Below are 14,328 nucleotides of genomic sequence, written 5' to 3'. Positions count from 1 at the left end.
ATTTAGCTATCTTTTAATAAAATTAAACTTAAGTTATAGAAAACAAAGGTGGAAACTGGAACCACAGCCATTAACTTCAGCCTGCATATTAGGAATGATTCTATGATTTCAACTGATTGTTCAGGGACTTCTATGAAGTGAATTGCAATGTCATTTTGGGTTAGTTTAGGAAAGCTGAGAGTGGAAATGTGGACAGAAATCACAACAGCATCTCCCAGGACAAGAGTGAGTTTCCCCTATGGATAGGATTTGTACAGTTGTCTTGGGAGATATGGTGGAGACTTGAGGCTGAAGTACACACATCATCAGAGAAACTCCTCCCCTATTGAGTGCCACAAGGATGCAGGGCAACAAAAGTTATGCATGTATAAATAGATTGAATGTGTATTTTGTTGGCAGGTGCTAGGAATTTTAGGAAGCAAATATTAATGAAAGGAATTTAGGTTTTTGGCACTGTGCCTTTGGACAGGTATTGATTATCTGACAAGATACCCTATCTTGTTGCTTCCCTGGTGCCTGGGAGCAAGAAGGGTTCCCTGGCAAAGTCCTCTGCCATGATGCTTTCACAAAGCCAGCAGGTTTAAGTTGGCATGCACTGAAGCCTTTGATCCTAACAGACAAACTAAATCTCTCTTCCTGTTAAATTACTGATCTCAGATATTTTTTTTAGTGATACAGAGAACCAGCACATTTGGCTTCTGTTGAATGATGTATTGAAGGAAAGGAGTGGGAATTTAACTTGGGGAGTCCAAGAAACCTGCAGTTGATTTACAGACATGTATGTCTTAGAGTTTCTGAAACTTGACATGAAAATTCATGATTCTTTTTACTAGAGAAATAATGTGTCATTAAAAGGGGAATAGAGATTAGTTATTTGATTATGTTTTCATTAGTTGGAGAATGTTGGACAAAAGCTTTTCACAGCCTCTGATTTTGAGTGAATGTGGTCTCTACCTGGGATTTGGGTATTTAAAGTAACACTATCTGCTTTTTCCCAAGTTTCTGACCATAATGAGCTAATAGTTTATGGTCAAAATTCTGAGATTGTGGAAAGACAGTTACTTCAAGTCAAAACACCTTACAAAACATAATAATGGATAATCTGTTGGAAAATATGGAATTTTTTATAGTGTCATTTTATGTAGATCTTTAGAGCTATTGAGATGATAGAACACATAAAAAGGAACTAGATAAAACCTTCTAATTTGTCAACAAATAATTGAAAAACTGAAATTGGGCATAACTCAGTAGGTTTTATAAAAATAGTTTGCTTTATATACTTATTTTAGAGAGTGAGAGAGAGAGATAGAGAGAGAATTGGTACAAAAGGCCTCCAGCCAGTGGAAACAAACTCCAGATACATGTGCCACCTTGTGCATCTAGCTTTATGTGGGTATTGGTGTTGTAGTCTGTTCGCATTGCTGGTAGAAATCACCCAACCAAGAGCAGCTTATGGGAAAAAGAGGTTTATTTTGGCTCACAGGCTTGAGGGGAACCTCCACTATGGCAGGAGAAAATGATGACACGAACATAGGGTAGACATTACCCCTGGCCAACATAAGGTGTTTAGCACAGAAGAGTGTGCCAAGCATTGGCAAAGGGAAACTGGTTATAACACTCATAAGCCCGCCCCCAATAATACACTCCCTCCAGGAGGTGTTAATTCCCAAATCTCCATCAGCTTGGAACCTAGCATAGAGGACACCTAAGATTATGGGGGACACCTGAATGAAAGCACCACAATTGGGGAATCAAACCCAGATCCTTAGATTTTACAATCAAGTGCCTTAACCCTTGAGCCATCTCTCCAGCCCAAACTCAGTAGAATTTTATATGGTCAATTAGATGCACTCATTACTGAATACTCAAATATTCAATGGAATTATGGGGAGAGTTTATTAAAAACCTCACTGTTAAGTATTTCTAGATTTTTACAGCTGATAATACACACCTCTGTTTGAGTTATACAGTTACTAGGCTTGACCACAAAGGCAAATATAAATTAGAGGGAGGCTTCCCTTTGCAGAGCCCCAAGAATTAAGCAATTTTCAAAAATCATGGACTCTAGTCTTTGGAGAACCTCACTGCATCACATTTGTCAAGAGAGAAAGAGAAAGAGAAAGAACGATAAGAACAGATTGAAGGGCTGGAGAGATGGCTTAGTGGTTAAGCACTTGCCTGTGAAGCCTAAGGACCCCGGTTCGAGGCTCGGTTCCCCAGGTCCCACGTTAGCCAGATGCACAAGGGGGCACACGCATCTGGAGTTCGTTTGCAGAGGCTGGAAGCCCTGGCGCACCCATTCTCTCTCTCTCCCTCTATCTGTCTTTCTCTCTGTGTCTGTCGCTCTCAAATAAATAAATAAAAAATTTTAAAAAAAAGAACAGATTGAATAGGAAGAGGAATTGTGCTGTTAGAAATCCAGACATAGAAGTAATTATGGGAATTGTTTTGCTTGGCAAGGTATTTTGCATGGACAGTTCTGGGTGTCTTACCTTCTAAGTAGCTTTTTTGTTATTATATATAAAAAAAAAAGTCAGCAAGAGTATATTTGAAAATGTTAAAACAGAATGTTATGGGGAGTGTGTCTGACACTTTTAGCATCTTGATATGACTGTGTTATCTATTAACTTCACACTTGAGAACCATGCCATCAAGCTACTAAAAAGGTCAGACAATATCATAATTTTTAATCAAGTTCGTGATTTATATTGTGATATGCTCATAGTATTTCTGCTTCATGTAGCTGCTTGTGACCATGGGCTACAGGTAGGACATGCCTGGAAAGGACCAGTGGTGGGTGCCCATACTCCTGGGGAGAGTGTGGTGTGTGGCAACATTAGAGACCACTGTACTGTCTTCTGAAGTGTGTGGAAAACAGTGCAAGACCACAATACATAAACTCTTATAAGGTGGTGATTATAATGCAAATCTTCTATTACTATGTCCTATGAGGTATGTCCCAGCTATGTGAAAGTGCAATATTACCTTGTGTGTTGAATCCTTATAACTTTCACAGTATTCATCAAACAATTCTAGTAATTTTGTTTTTCTTTTTATCCCCCTGGTTCCTCTGCAGTGTTCATTGAGTCCTGGAAGGTGTGGTAGAGATGGTTTGTCCAGTGCTAACGTTTGGGTTTTCTCTTTTTATTGCAGTATTCACTTCCATGTATACAAAGGGTTTCTAACTAAAACTGAAAACAACCTTTATCAATGGGCATAAACATGCACATTTATAAATATATTCATCAAACAATTCTACATGGCTGTGTGAGAGATAGTTTAGAGAACATGGTTGACTCAGGCAGGAAATGAGTGATGAGAAATGGACTAGGTAGGACCATAGCTGTTTCTACAGAGATGGGCAAGAGGGAGCAGGGTATAAAGGAATAGGGAAGAACTGTCAAGGTGCACTGGAAACATGAGAGAGATATAATGAGAAGCCTTACTTATCTGATAGCAACATATTCTTTGCCAGAAGGTTCTGAATTCAGGTAATTACTTCACTCTTTTACATACCAAGAGCCTTATATTATCTCCGCTACAAGGTAGTTCTGTACCTTGAGTTAGGTTATAATTCATTAAGTGAAAGCAAGTGATCTTCCTGTTAGCTTACAATTTAGCATAGGACAAGAGCCAAAGGAAGATCAATAAATGTACTTGGAATGAAGTGTGTGAGCACATGCTAGTACTGAAGAGGTCAAATGGGGAAAAAAATCAAATCTCATTCTCACATTATAAAATTAAATTATCATGTAAGTCACTAAAATTTAGGGAGTTTCAATTTCCTCAATTCATGTAAGAACTGCATGCATGAACTGTAAATTCCTTCTCATCTTGAGCAGTCAGTTACTCAGTTCATATTCAGGCTATACTTAAGCTGTTGACCCTGTCAGTGTCTCTAGCATATCACATTGGTTGACTTCTAAGATTGCCTCAAGTGTGTTTTCTTTCTTGTTTTAAAACATTTTTGTTTGGTTTGGTTTTTAGATTTTTTGAAGAAGGGTTTCATTCTAGTACAGGCTATCCTGGAATTCATATGTTGTCTCACACTGGCCTTGAACTCATGGTGATCCTCCTACCTCTTCCCTACCAAGTGCTGGGATTAAAGGAGTGTGTTACCACACCCCACTTTTTAAAGACATTTTTGCTAAGAATTTTAATATACCAATGTTCTGTTATTTTATCATATTCTCATCCTATTAACCTTATTTTGATTCCCTCCCCCACCCTTTTCCAACTGCACATCCTCCTGTTTCCAAGTACTCCTGTTTTAACGTTACTTTTTAATTGTTTTGTTTTGTCCTTCTATATTCTGTATGTCAAAATGTTGATGGATGGTCTCCAAATTCTACTGTCTTATGGAGATGCCAACAGCCACAGGGAGGTCAGGAGTGCACCAGTCAGTTCATGTCTAGAGGACAATGACCCACAGGACTGCTTCCCATCTGTGACTCTGATATTGAATCAGGATTTAGAGGTTCCAAAGGGGTCCTCCAAAACTTTGAACACCAATTTCAGGTTCTTATTCTATTTTTAACAAAGAATTGACAAACTGTACTCGAGAAGGGTAAATTATGAATTATTAAGTTTATTTAGGGAAAAATCATAATTCATGAGGCTTATTTAGGGGAAACTGATATTTAGGCAAAGGATGGGGCAGTTTCCACACACATATGTGGAAGATCTGATGTAGAAGCTCCTTCAAATAACAGATAAGAAAGGTTTAAAAAACAGTGAAGAAATCAGAGACCAAAGAGAAATCTTACATTCAATCAAAGTGAGAGAGTATCCCCCAAGCATGACACAGATAGACAGCAAAACAAAAACACCCAAGCCAAGGGTCAGGTCCTCGTTGCTGGTAGAACCCAACCAAGAGCAGCTTGTGGTAAAAGAGGTCTATTTTGGCTTACAGGCTTGAGGGGAAGCTCTACCATGGCAGAGGAAAATGCTGGCATGAACAGAGGGTGTACATCATTCCCTGGCCAACATAAGGTGGACAATAGAAACAGGGTAATGTGCCAAACACTGGCAAGGGGAAACTGACTATAGCTCCCATAAGCCCACCCCCAACAATACCTCCAGGACTCGATAATTCCAATATCTCCATCAATTGGGAACCTAGCATTCAGAACACCTAAATTTATGGGGAACACCTGAATCAAACCACCACACAGGGTAAGTATGCCTCCTACTTCACAGCCATGTTGGTCCTATTAGGGACAGACTCTTGTGGATTTTCGGGTCAGGTCACAGAGAAAAAGGAAAAGAAGTGAGTGAGAGGGGGGGGGAGGGGGAAGGGAGAAGAGGGAGAGGAAGGGAGAGAGAGAGGCAGATTGGGCTCAGCTGTGTCAGAAGTGGGCTTTCCCTCAGGGGACTGATCAAGATCTGTTTGGTTCATGGACTCGGAAGGTTGATCCACGGAGAGCAGCTGAGAAGGCCGCAGGAGGTTTCTGTTGGGCATATCACTGGCAGCCATCTTGGAGAAACAAGGTCAGACAAATTTCATTTTTGTCAACATGCAGAATGGGAATCTCCTTATTCCCTCTTTGGGCTTCTGTACCTAAGTGCCTGAAAGAAACTATCTTTCACCTATTTCCCCTTCAGTATTTTTTCCAGTTCCTCTTCTGTGATGTTTCCTGAGCTTGGAAGGGCATGAAAGTGTTGATCTCTCAACAACTTCTTCTCAGCTTTGAGTTTTTGCATCCCTTCAGTGTCTGCTGGCATCTCCATAGAAAAGCTTCTCTGGCTTGCAGTGAGTGCAGCACTAGTAATTTTTTTTTTCTTTTCTTTTTATCCCCCTGGTTCCTCTGCAGTGTTCATTGAGTCCTGGAGGGTGTGGTAGAGATGGTTTGTCCAGTGCTAACTTTTGGGTTTTCTGTTTTTATTGCAGTATTCACTTCCATGTATACAAAGGTTTTCTAACTAAAACTGAAAACAACCTTTATCAATGGGCAAAAACATGCACATTTATAAAGCAATTTATACATTTTTGCCAATTCCATAATTCATATAAGAGAATTTTAATAGCAATAGGCTCTAATGCTCAGTGTGTGTCATATTTCTAGATGGTCCAAAGGACTTGGGAATCCTAAATGGCTTCTTGAGGGCCCTTGAATTGCATATATCATTATAAGAAAATTATACAATTATCATTTTAATTTGTGAAATTTTGAATTTTCACTCAGCATATTTTGATTATATTGGAATATTTGTGATGTGAGGACACGAGCCTCCACCATTGCATCTTCCTACAAATGAGTTCTTTAAATACTGTAACTACTGTCACTTGTTAGAGTCACAATGCATCTTTCTGCCAGATGTGTGCTACATGTTTTAAACCCCATCATTAGGGAGACAGATGGAGGACTGCTGTAAGTTCAAGGCAAGTCTGGACTATAGAGTAGTTCAGGATCAGCCTGAACTAGAAAAAGACCCTACTTCAAATGAAAAACAAAACAACAACAACAAAAAATTCATCCTTCTGAAAACCGGAATCAAAAGAGAACTTATAAAAGGAGGGTGTCTTGGGGAAAAGAAAAATTTCCAATGCCTATGGTTGTGTAGGCATAGAAGGGATTTGCACTTATCACAGTTCTCACTTTAACAAACAAACAAAAAAAGATATATATCAATCTAGAGATCTTTATTCCTTGTGGCATTTTTAGTATTTAAACAAGAATTTCTTAGGTAGATACCAATGAAACTAGTATGTTCGATTGGGAACATTTACCCATTCATCTAGAGAAATGATACATAGACATCCACACCTGAACACTGTGTAGATAAGAATAATTTCCTGAATAATAATTAAGAATTTATTGGGACTGGAGAGATGACTCAGCAATTAGTCGCACTTGCAAGCACAGCCTAATTTCCCAGGTTTGATTCCCAGTATCCATGTAAACCCAGACATACAAGGCATACTTTCCTCTATAGTTTGTTTGCAGTGATGAGAACTGTTGTGCCCATTCTCTTTCTCTCTCTCTCAAATAAATTTAAAATAATTTAAAGGAAAACATTCTACTTTCCTCCTTATATTGAAAAGAACAGTGGTGGTACCAGTCATTAGGCAGCACACTGGCCATGTGCATATAAATCAAACAAATAAAAACATATGAGTACAGTTGGATGTCAGTTACGGAAACATGGGCTTCTGCTGTGATTGATAATCGAGAAGTTGATCATTGGTGATTATTGGGGATGAAATCTATTGGAGGTGGGAGATATCCAAGAAGTAGAGTTAAGCAAATTATTATTATTATGTTATACATTTGTATCCTCAACAATGAAGGGATTCAAGCCAAGAAAACATTTGGCTTATGTTTCTAGTAGGCAGAAATGTCTATGTCTTCATTTTTAGATCCCTAATAGAAATTCCAAGGAGCTTAGAAGATGTGCTAGTGTCAATATTGCCAGTAACCTGACACGCAGATGCACAATGCTTCTAGATTACCTGAAAGGATACTTCCTCATGGAGAAGCAAGGGGGTCCAAAGGCAGGACATGCTGGAGCTTCAGAGAGGTGGGAAAGGGCAAGTAACTGGCTACTTCCCAGAACTTTTAGAGCAGAAGGCTAGAGAGATGGCTTAGTGGTGAAAGTGCTTCTCTACAAAGCCTAAGAACCCAGGTTTGATTCCACAGGAACCAAGTAAGTCAGATGTACACGGTTGTGCATTAGTCAAGAGTTCATTTGCAGTGGCTAAAGGCCCTTGTGTGACTATTCTTGCCCCTCCTCTCCGCTTGCAAATAAATAAAGAAAATATTTTTTGTAAGAAAGGACATAATGATGCACACACATAGCATTTTGCCATTGAGAATCATTTTAGACTTTTGACCTCCAAATCTGTAAAATAATAAAACTTTATATATTTTTTTAACTTCTAAGTTTGTGATAACTAATTAGAGTGATAATAGGAAACTAACACAATATTAAAGGAGTTATCAGCTGTAAAGACATTGAAATAATTTATTTCAAAAGTACATAAGTATTTTTAAATAATAACAACCTTCTTCATGAGAAGATATAATGCCTGATATATAATTAGGTAAGTAATATAACTAAGGATCATGTGAGTTGAGATTTTTAGCTTTTTTTCCTAAACAAAGTTAAATGATTTTTTTCCTTTACTACCATTGAAGAAAAACATGAAAAAAATAAAAGTAAAAATTATAGTTCCTAAAGACAATTGGTCCACTTCTTTAAAATACTAAATATTCTTTCATTTAGTGAAGTTTGATTATTACTGTTATAATTTATTATTAATCTTCAGAGCTTGTAAAGGTAACTCAATCACTAATTACATAAATAAACGCCTAGTAAGATAGTGAGAATATCTTTTCTTCACACAATTACTATCATGAAGCTATTTACTGCCAATAAAAATGTACCTAATTTCTTTCAAAGTACAACCATATGTTGGCAGGGCTTTTAGGGGTCAACTATTTCAGGCTTTCCTTCCTTATTGGTGTTTATGCAGCAAAGCCAAAGGTGACTATGTGAAAAAAATATATAGATGACAGGATGACTGAGTGTGTGGAGACAGCAGCTTCAAACCAGATAATTCTTCTAATTTTTTTTTTTTTTTTTTGCTCAGTAATGTACAGCTTTATTTTCATCTCAGAATATTCCATCCATAATTCTCATCCGATAATTTTTCTCTAGAACAATAATTATTACATACAATGTAATAATGTTACCCAAATGTGCAGATGGTTCTCATAGGAGCCCTGCAAAACTCTACAGGACAAACTATGTCTCTTGCTGTCAAACCAGATAATTCTTAAAGGAACTGCCCACTTTGTTCTGAATACCAATGAGAAAGCTTCCTCACCTTGTATGAGGGTGTACTGTGAATTGCGCGCTGGGTTAATAACATAGTTAAGGATACAGCTGTGTCAGGGTTAGGCCCACTACCTAAAATCAGAATCATAACCTTACACACCCTCCTCCTCCTGTATGACTTATAAACTTCCTGCCATCTGAGGAAAAAGAAAAATTGGCTGTCCTGCTCCCAGATTTCTTGTTGCAAGATCAACTCAAGTGAGTCATAAAATTAGCAACACCCTTTAAATATCATAAAAGGGGGATGGAAAGATTGTTCAGTGGTTAAAGACGCTTGCTTGCAAAATCTGATGGACTACATTTGATTTCCCAGTACACATGTAAAGCCAGCTGCATAAGGTCGCACATGCAAGTGCCTGGAGTTCATTTGTTGTGGCATTAGGTGCTGGCATATGCACACTAACTTACATTCTCCCTCTTTCTCATAAATAAATAATTACAATTAAAAATAAAATATCAAAAGAATTAAGTGAGCTGGGTGTAGTGGCGCACGCCTTTAATTCCAGCACTTGGGAGGCAGAGGTAGGAGGATTGCTATGAGTTCAAGGCCACCCTGAGACTCCATAGTGAATTCCAGGTCAGCCTGAACTAGAGTGAGACCCTACCTTGAAAAACCAAAAAAATAAAAAATAAATTAAAAAAGAAAGAATTAAATGTTTAAGAATAAGTTTAACCAAATGGAGAAAAAAAATGTACATTTGAAAACTATAAAACTCCATTGAAAGGAATTAAAGGTATAAATTAAAAGAATAACATTATCTTCATTGAATGAGATTTACATTTGTGGAGATAGCATTACCCTTCAAAGTTAACTCTAGATTTAGAGTACGGTCTGTCAAAGTCATGGCTGTTTAAAAACATTTTTTTTTTCTGATAGAAAAATGTATCTAACAATTGACACATATTATCAAAGGATATCACATACTACAAGAAATTCTTAACAATAAAAGAACATAATTTTAAGCATGTTATAAAGCTTTGGTAACCAAAACAATGTGGTAATGGCATGAAGACAGAGTCATGGATTTAAAAAAAAAGGAATGGAAGAGATCCCAGACTACTGGCACATTATGCATACAAGGTTGACTAATTCATGCTAAAGCTACAAAAATGACTGACTCATATATTGTTCCATCACAGCTTTGGAGATGTGATGGTCTAGTAACATCTGAATCCTCTAAAATTACAAGCAGATTGTGTGGATACACATTACCCCAGAAATGAGCTGCTTTATCTTCTCACAGTGAGAAATATGACTTCTTAAAAATCACTTAGTTTTCTAATCGCCTAATTGATGATTTTCGGCCTGTATATGATTTCAGGGACAGACATCCCTTCTTAAGAGAAGAGCCATTTCTGTTTTGCAGATGGCATGTCACCCTGTGCTATTTGATATTTTGTCAGTTCTGCAGTGAGTGGCTATGTCTTAATTAACAGTTATTTCTGTGTAACCCTTTATAAAGCAAATATCTGTATAAGAAGGAAGAGGAAGGAGTGCAGAAGGAAGGAACAGGGCCTGCTTTCATCAGATAATGAAATGTTCCACTAATCTTTTTCGCTCTTTGTGAGTTTAAAGTTGCCCTTTAAAATGTGGATCAAACAAAGTTGCCAAAACTCTATACTTTCATGTCAAACATTTCACATGTTTGGGAGCCTGAGAACAGCTGGAGTGATCACTGACTCAGTCAGAGGAAATGGAGCAGGGTGGCTGAGGTTTCTGAGTGGAAGCCTTCTCCTTGGTAGCTGAAGTGTGGACTCTGGAGGTGTGGCATGGCTAGACTCTGGAAGTGTGGTGTGGGGGGGTTGGATATTGATGAACTGCAAGGAAAACCCAGGATGTTGCACTTACAGGACAAAAGATTTAGCCCAGCTGGGAATGTTGAATCTGGAATCAGGCTTAGCTGTCCGTGTGAAAGTCTCTCACTGTCCCTGAAAAGTGCACAAGTTGAAACATGGAATAATGACCCCATATCCAAGCCTGCTACTCCCGCTCTGTCCCTCTTTCTGTAACACGAGCCAGATCAGCCAGATTCTGGACTGGGTGTCACTTGGAATTCTTTTCCAACCACTTGTTTGTATTTTAGGACAAATATATTCTTATATTTTTGTTTCTTCTTTCTTATTGCTTCTCTTCTGCCTCAGAAATTTCTAATATTCATTTTTTTTAACTTTTTTAAATTAGCTTTGTATTCAGCAAATACAGTCAGTTTGGTACCATTATTGGTCTCATCCATGACCTACACCCTCCCCTTGGCCTCCTTGTTGAGGTATATGGGTCATGCATTGTGGAGTTAGCCCACAGTTATGGGTAGGAAAAATGTCTCTGCATATCATGACCCAACAGGTGGTTCTCACATTCTTTCCACCCCCCTTTCTGCAAAATTGCCCTGAGCCATGTTGGGCTCATTTTTGGTCTGCTTCAGTGATGAGGTTTTGAGGGCCTCTGGGTCTCTGGCTCTCTGATTTGGTAGGAATTGATTTTTCTTTGTGTTGATCTCCTTCACCATTGTGCTGATAACCGGATCACCAGGAAAACAGCACCCTTGCTTGTTTCAGCAATTTTTCTTAGTTTCAGCCGGGCCCTTTTAAGGTACAATGGGGCGGCTCTCTCCTTAGGATCAACATCTATATGAAAAAGAGAAGCAGATTCTCCAATGGAGAGTAAGTTAACACCAGTACAAATGAGATAACCCTTACTTTTTTTCATAGAGAGTTTAATAGGTGTAGGCCCTCTTGGAGCCCACGATTGATAGTAGCTTGATAATGGAGAGTGGGCGTATGTTTGGATATGGTTCTAACTTGTTTCCCAGCTCCAGCTATGGGTCCCGCACCACTGAGGGGATAAGTTAACCGAATCAAGAGCAGTTGGTTCCCCACCATGACTGTATGCCACTATTGCACTTGTGTGGGCATCACAACAGGTTATTTGCTGCCAAGTAGGTTATACCATGAGTTGCTTGGACAGATATTGGTCATTTTCCCCCAGTCGCCCATGTAGTACCTTCTGGAACTAGATGCTCTAACTGTCTGGGGACTGACTGCCTTCCAGCTTCCAGCCTCCAACCATGCAATTCCATTTTATGTGTCAACCACATAAGGTGTGTTCAGCAGTAGAGTCTTACCACTAACCTTTGGTGGGTCATCAAGTCCTCAGACAGAAGTCTGTCTTTCATTTAGGAAACCTAATAGGTCTCTCAGATCAAAAGCACATTGTGGACATGACACAATGAGTCACATGCTGTACTGGGAGTTACAGGTCAGTGCCCACTAAGAAAAGGAAAAAGAAAAGATAACTAATATAAAAGAGTTAGAGAGAAGGGAGAGAGAGAGAGAGAGAGAGAGAGAGAGAGAGAGAGAGAGAGAGAGAGAGAGAGAGAGAGAGAGAGAGAGAGAGGAAAGCTGTAGAAGATTAAGGTCAGTCTTCATCATATCCTCTCCAGTGTCTTATGGGCAGGTGTTCCCTCTAAAGGCCTGGTGAGGGTTCAGCCATTTGGTCTGCCTTTTAGGAATTAGAATTTTATGGTACCATTGCCGTTTGGGTCTAGATTTGTGTTTCTCTCCCCCTCTGTTGCCCTCCCCTCTCTCCCCACACATCCTATTGTCTAGTACACAAGATGCTTTCTGGGTATGTAAGGCATCTTGGGTAGATTCAGGTTAGGTGCTGTAGATGAGTGAGACTATGTGATGATTTTTTTTTTTTTTTTCTGTGATTGGGTAAGTTCACTGAGAATGATCTGTTCCAGGTTCAGCCATTTTTACTCAACTTTCATTGTGTCATTTTTTCTTACTGCTGTATAGAATTCCATTGTGTAGATATACCACATCTTAGTTATCCATTCCTCTAGTGATGGACATATGGGTTGATTCCAGCTCTTAACTTACAAATTGAGCTGCTACAAACATGGTTGAGCAAATCTCTCTGGCCTGTGGTTTGAAGGTTTTAGGATAGATGCCCAGTAGGAGAATAAATGGGTCTGCTGTTATCTCTATAGTCAGCTTTTTCAGGAGTCTTCATATTGCTTTCCAAAGTGGTTGTACCATCCTACATTCCCACCAACAGTGGATGAGTGTTCCTACTTCTCCACATCCTCACCTGCACTTAATTTTCATGTGATTTTTTTCATGTTTGCCTTCCTTATTGGGCTAAGGTGGAATTTCATAGTTGTTTTAATTTGCATTAGGGATGATGAACATTTTATTAAGTCTGTGTTTGCCATTTGTACTTCTTCCTCTGTGAACTACCTGTTGAGCTCTTTACCCCATTTTGTGAGTGGGGTGTTTGACTTTTTACTGTTTAGATTTTTGTATTCTTTGTAGATTCTAGAGATTAGGCCTATGTCAGTTGGATAACCTGCAAATATTTTCTCCCAGTCTGTGGGTAATCTATTGGCTTTGCTTATTGTATGCTTGTCTGTAAAGAAACTCTTCAGCTTCATGTGATCCCATTGGTTGAGTGACTGTTTAAGATTGTGAGCTAGTGAGGTATTGTTCAGGAAGTCTTTTTCCATTCCTATATCATGGAAAGTACTTCCTATATTTTCTTCCAGAAGTACTCAAGTTTCTAGTCTTATATTGAGGTCTTTGATCCATTTGGACGTGAGTGTAGTGCATGGCTAAATGTGTTGATCAAGTTTCAGTTTCTGGCATATGGTTATCTTGTTTGTCTAGCACCATTTGTTGAAGATGTTGTCTTTTTTCCAGCATATACTGGTAGGGCCTCTATACAATATCAAGTATCTATAGTTGCTTGACCCAAAGTCTGGGACCTCAAGTCTATTCCATTGGTCTATACTCCTGTTTTTATGCCCATACCATGCTGTTTTTATTAATATGGCTTTGTAATATAGCTTTAGATCAGGTATGGTGATGCCTCCAGAGGTATTTCTTTAGCTGAGGACATGTTGGCATATGCGAGGCCTTCTGCCTTTCCATATGAAATTTGAGATTTTTTTTTTTTCTATCTCTGTGAAGAACACTGTTGGAATTTTAATTGGAATTGCATTAAATCTGTAAGTTGCCTTTGGTAGGATTGCCATCTTCACAAAGTTAATTCCGCTTATCCAGGAGCATGGGAGGTCTTTCCATTTTCTAAAGTCCTCCTCAATTTCTTTTTTCAGTGTTTTCATTGTATAGATTTTTCACTTCCATGGTTAATGTTATTCCAAGGTATTTTGTTGTTGTTGTTGCTATTGAAAATGGGAACATGTCCCTTATTTCTTTCTCTGTATCATTGTCATTTTCATATAGAAATGCCACTGATTTTTATGCATTGATTTTGTATCCTGCTACTTTGCTATAGGAGTTAATCACCTTTAGGAGTTTTGGGATGGAGTCTCTCGGGTCTCTTCCATATACAGTCATGTCATCAGTGAATAGAGCTAACTTAACTTCTTCCTTTCCAAATTGTATCCCTTTTATTTCCTTCTCCTGTCTTATTGCTTGAGCAAGGACTTCCAGTACTATATTGAAGAGCAGAGGTAAGAGTGG

The sequence above is a fragment of the Jaculus jaculus genome, chromosome 15, assembly GCF_020740685.1.
Source record: "Jaculus jaculus isolate mJacJac1 chromosome 15, mJacJac1.mat.Y.cur, whole genome shotgun sequence".
Lineage (NCBI taxonomy): Eukaryota > Metazoa > Chordata > Mammalia > Rodentia > Dipodidae > Jaculus > Jaculus jaculus.
This window is presented reverse-complemented; position numbering follows the sequence as displayed.